This window comes from Belonocnema kinseyi, chromosome 1 (genome assembly GCF_010883055.1).
Source record: "Belonocnema kinseyi isolate 2016_QV_RU_SX_M_011 chromosome 1, B_treatae_v1, whole genome shotgun sequence".
NCBI classification, from domain to species: Eukaryota; Metazoa; Arthropoda; class Insecta; order Hymenoptera; family Cynipidae; genus Belonocnema; species Belonocnema kinseyi.
The window spans coordinates 124,031,967-124,038,044 of NC_046657.1; positions in this window are offsets into that span (position 1 = coordinate 124,031,967).

A 6,078-nucleotide genomic window follows, 5' to 3' on the forward strand; every position below is an offset into this window, starting at 1 on the left:
TTTATAAATCTGACTCTTACCTGGTTCTAAAACATTTGATAAATCATTTTCAGAAGAACTCATCTCTTTTGCATCTGTAATCCGACACTTTTTAATCGAAAAGCATCGACAACTATCGCAAACCTTTGACTGAATGGTTGAGGAGCTATTAAAAGCAGTTTTAAGAATATTTAATGCCCGTTCATCCTGAACTACTGATAGATGACTCTTTGGTTTTAAGAATTTGCCGCAACAAGAATACTGTTTTTTCGGCATAATAAGTGGTAATTAAAACTTAATTCGCAAGTAATTATTTCACCTGAAAAAATAAAGAGAATCTGAGACTGATGTACAGAACTATTAAATAATAAGGATTTAAAAAAAGTGTAGCCTCTCATGCCTATGAAGTACTTGTGCAAAAAACTTACAATCGCTATGAAAATAGTCGATACTGATAAAATAAAACTACAATAAAATAATCTGGAACAGATGTATGTACGCAGTAATATCACATACAGTGGATAAGAACTCTTTAACAGGTCGAAACGTGGAAGAAGAATGAAGGAGAATATAGCTAAAAGCATCGGCAAAAAACGCGAATACCATGTGGAGGGGGAAAACAGTTGAACGTAGCGAAGCGGCAGTCGCACATGAACGATAGCGTTTTGTTTCCTATTCCACTGACTTTGGTTGATTTTAATCTCACTCCTCTTTGCCCAAGGGCGTCAAACTGGCTAAGACCGGCAGTAAATGTTTCTAAAGAAAAATAACTTAAAAATAATAAATGAATACCAATAAATTAATACCTTAAAATAATACGCTCGGTTTTTCATAAAGTATAAAAATAAGCCCTATTTTGAAGGCTAAGTACCTCGAGAAAAATGATGGCTTTAACATATGTTGTAACGCATATACGTGCGCAGTTTTTGGCCAAGTATGATCTTGCGTGAGCAATACTGACAATGTGAAACTTAGCATGATTTGAATGAAAGTGCGAAAACCCATGTAAAATACGAACTTAAAAATGACTATATCTTAAGATCAGATCACTCTCAGGAAAAATCCTTTTAAGGGGTTATGAGACCTAGTTAGATAAATAAAATAAAACATGTTTGAGGTCAATCTGTAGATGGCCCAAAAACCGGCCTTATTGACCCTCCTCCTTTGATTTTATTTTGGCCTACACTGAAACGACATTCGAGGAGCAGCGCCCTCTAAGCTGTAGGACTGTTCCTCGATAAATATTGAGGAGCAGCGCCACGTAATGAAGTAGCAGTAACTCTCATTGCGAGTTGCAGAAACACGAAATTAGATAGAGAGCAGCTCCCCGCTTCTGTCGAGTGGTGGTCCCTCGACACATTGCAACGTGTCGAGGCAATACTAGTAATACTAGTCAAATTAACAGTCAGTTAAAAATGTTCAATAAAAATGTTTGAGAATTACAAAAGAAGGTATTTATTGGCTTAATACTCTGGACTTTTTTTTGATCTCTTCAAGTCTTTTTAATTGGGCATAATTCTCTTCTATTTCTTACAATTCACTTATAACCTTCTAAACTCTTCATAAGATTTTTTAATTCGTTTGAACCATTCAGGCTATAACTTGAACTGGATATCATTTAAATTCTGGCAAAGTTTTTCTAATTCTCCTAAAATATGTCGAATAAGCCTTGAATTATTTCCAATTGAATTAACTCTTTTGAATTATGCAGAATTTACTCCATGTCTTAGAATTCGCTTGTAATCTTTACAATTCTTTTAGAGATTTTGGATTTCTTTTGAAATATTCAGGACATAACTTAATTTATTTTTAGTTTTATGAATTCTTATTAAAACATGAATTTTTAAAAAACTATTTGCAGATTGTTTTCAAGTGTTTTAAAAATATTTTGAATACTAGGTGAATTATTTTACATTTTTTCAAGTGTTTTCATTTTGCAGAATTCTCTTAATTTTCTCTGAATTCTCTTCTAATCTTTAGAATTCTTTTTAAGATTTTTTAATTCACTTGAAATATGCAGGCTATAACTTGCTTCCAGGGTGGAACCGCTAACCGGTAAATGACCAGGAACATTATGAGACCGGGAAATATAGTACACTCATTTTTTGACCAAGAATTTTACAAGTATTTAGAAACAAACCTCAAAGGTTGATTTAACCTTTTTTGAAATAATCAGAATAATTTTGATTAATTTAACCGTTTCTTAAATAATTATAGTTGAATTTGGATCTTTTTCAATTATGACATCAATCAGTTTACAATACGTCATTCGAAAATTTTAAAGTATACACTTTACATTGAAAGAATTTTATAATGCAGATTTTTAAAATTAAAAAATAATAATTAGTAACGTTGGAAATCAATAATTTTTTATGAAAAACCTTTTCAGTTTATTAAAATGTGAATATAAATTTTAATTAGTTTTAAAATTGAACACTTCATCAAGGATTAACAAGCGATACTTAAAGACTTTTATTAAATTTAAATTAGAAATATACTCTGAAATTTAAACATATAAAATTTCAAAATTTTAAATTAAGAATATAACAATTGCTTAATATTTATAAATATTTGATTGTTCATGTGAAATCAGTAATAATGAATGAAACATTCTAAGCTAAGCAAAACAAGTAAGTTTTACACGTTACGATTTTAATTTTACTATTTAAACAAATTTAATATAATAGTTAAATTGTTGAATTTTTATTCATAATATATATTGAACACTTATCATTTCTAGCCAAAGTTCGAATAAAGTGAATAGATATTTAGAAGTTCTGACAAGATAAAAAATTTAATTAATATTTGATATGATTTTTGATCATTTATACGAAGTGTCTACGTATGCCGACCAAATCCAGCTATTCTTGCAGAAAATTCGGTGCAAATAGTCCACGTCCTAATCTAAAAGAAAATATAGATTTTTGTATATTTCGAACAATAAATTTACATGCTTTTCAAAATTATGAGCCTTGAAAAAAATAAAAAACATATGCTTAAGATTCCTAGGAAAATTGAAAATAACTTCTTATTTGAAAAAACCGAATTTAAAGCGAATATTCAAAAATAGTTCAAAAATTCTCAAAAATGAATCTGAAATATTTTTAGAAAATATTTTTTTAGTTTGCAAGATTAATAAAAAACAGAAAGAATTGGGTTATTTTTAAAGATGTTTACAAGTTCTAAAACATCTTTAAAAACAAAAATTTGAAACTTTCTTAGTAGTTTAAGGATTTTAAAACTATTTAACATGAATATAATTTGGCTTCCAATTTTAGAAGTGTTCAGTTTATTACAAAATCGTAATAATTCAATTTCTAATATAACTATAACTGGCTAGCGGCGACAAACTATTCTTCATTTCCAAAAATATCCCCGCTGCGCGGGTACATTCTCATTGACTGTTGGTTCTCACACTCGAAAATGTATACTAAATCAATACTAAAGGTGAAAGTCTTGACAAGAGTAATTTAGTGATTGTGAATTATCTTTTGTTTAAGCTCCTTCGGCTTTAACGAACACATTCTCATCACGTATCTCGTGCTTGAACTCGAGTTTCTTCCTAAAATTGTATATCATTCCCATAAATTTATATTATTATAATTCGTAACATGCACTTGTATTAAAGCTGACGTAGTTTCATTGTCTCGTTAAAAAAATTTGTATTTTTAAACAAAATTTTATTGCGACTTTTGTCGTTTTTCGAGAAACTGAATTTGCTCATTTTCAATATTTTTTTATGATAGCCGGGTAGGGGGGCTATTCAAAAAAAATTGAAGGATAAGATCATGAATAAAGAGGGGGAGATTCTAAGAAACTGGATGGAGGATAGATGCTGGGCTGTGGCAAATGATATGGTAAAAGGGGACGAAGACGGAGAATACACGTATGTAAGTAAGATGGGTGTATCGGTGATAGACTATGTGATTATGAATATGCAGGATGAGAGGAGATAGAGAAATTCGCATGAACGAGAGAGACGATAGAGAAGTATCAGGAGCAGTTGGACAGCGCAAAAAAAGAAAAAAGAGCTGGAATAGGAGTTGAAAAGTGTTACGACAGAAGAGGACGTGTGAAAAATAATTCATAGGTTTAGGAAACGTAGGGTGGGGATACGTGAGAAGATAGGGAGCGACGATTGGTAGAAATTTTTTAAAGATTTATTTCAGGGGTCAGATACACGCAAGAGAGATGAGGGGATTATTAGAACGAATGAGGTAGACGGAGATGAGCTGAATGACAAGGCGATTGAGGAGCAGATAAGGAAGTTGAAAAATAGAAGGCAGCAGGGCTGGACGAAGAAGAAAACGAAGCGTGGCTGTTTGGTCCACAAGAGGTGAGGCACAGGCTGAAGAGGGTAGTGAAAAAAGTATGGAGGGGATGGGATTTTCAAGAGGGTGGAGGGAGGGGTTGATCGTATCACTGTATAAGAAAGGGGATAAGGAAAGGCAGGAAAATTATAGAGGAATTGCGCTCATGAATATTGCGTACAAGATATACGCGATGCTTTTGGCAGATAGGATGCACAAGGATGCTGGGGGGGGGGGGACTATTGCCTAAGACGCAGGCGCACCTTAGGGAGGGAAGGAGTACTATTGAAAATATTTACGTCTTGTAGCACGAGATGGATAGAGAACTAAGAGGGGTCTGATAGAAAGTGTAAGGGATGTATACGAGGAGACGAAAGATAGGATGAGAGGAGGGGAGAGAATCTCTGAGGGATTCTAGATGGAAGAGGGTTGCAGTGAGGGTGCCCGCTTAGCCCAACGCTTTTTGCAATTTTGATCGTGGATATGAAAAGTCAGCTAGCGGCCGGAGTGGTAGGAGGAGTCAGGATATGGTCAATCGCATAAGCAGATGACATAATGCTGCTAGAAAAGAGCGAAGAGGATTTAAAGGAGATGATGAAAAGGTTGAGAAGATACTTTGACAAAAATAGGTAAAAGTTAAATGCGAACAAGTCGAAGGTTAGGGTGTTCACGAAAGGAGGTGAGAGAGATAGGGGAATGGAGGTGGAAGGGAAAAGCGGTGCAGGAGGTGAAAGAGTTTGCATACCTAGGCTTCCTATTTCGAAGAAATGGGGGAGTGGATGGTCATATGAAAGAGAGGGTGAGAAGGGCAAATGTGGTGATGAGGCAGGTGTGGGGGTTGGGCAAGAGGTTGCTCGCAGATGATTTTGTGAGGAGAATGAAATCGTTTGATTCGCTAGTGATGAGTGTTTTATTTTACAAAGTAGGGGTGTGGGGGTGGAAGGTGAGTGAGAAGATAAAAAGAATACAGGAGAGGTATGTCAAGTGGACGCTGGGGTTTGCAAGGAATACACAGAAGTATATTGTCAGGAGGGAGACAGGAAGAACGAGTTTATGGATTATAATAAGGAGTCGAGCGTGTAAATATGAGGAGATATTTTTGGAGGAGTGGGGAAGTAAGCTGGTTAGGGAGTGTTGGTGGGAGAAGGAGAACAGACGTAGTGCTGCAAGGATGCAGGTGGAAAGGGAAAGGTATTTTAGAACGAATGGATTGTAGATGGATGAAGTGAGAAGGATTGACGAGGAAGGAAGGAAGCTATGTGAGCTGGTTCAAAAGAATGGCATGGAGAAAGAGAAGGCAGAAGGAGAAGAGAGAATAAGAGAGTCAAGGTTTAACGGAAACTATGTGTGGATTATGCCCAGGGAGATTTGTGTGGGACGAAAGGGCAGCAGCACGGGTAAAGGGGGCATTGGGTAAGATGGAGAAGAAGAGAAGGAAGGAGGAAGAGGCATGGAGAAGGAAGGATTGTAAACAGGAGAGGAAGTACATGTAAGAAAACTGTAAATATTGTAAAGAGTAGTTAAGTATTAGGCGTTACCCGCGAAGACAGAGGCTGGCAATGCGAGGCATAGCGAGGAAAGAGAGACATTCGTGCGAGGCGAGGTGAGGCGCAGCGAGGAAGGTTAGGTTATAGAAGCGAGCAGATGAGTTACAAGGTGCAAGCAGGCCGAAAAATAAACGTTTTATGGTAGGTGCCTTTTGGTAAGTCCCACACTCACCTCCGTTCCTTGTGGGCTATGCGTCCATGTGTGCATCTCTTGTGTATGTATATTATGTATATACACGTGA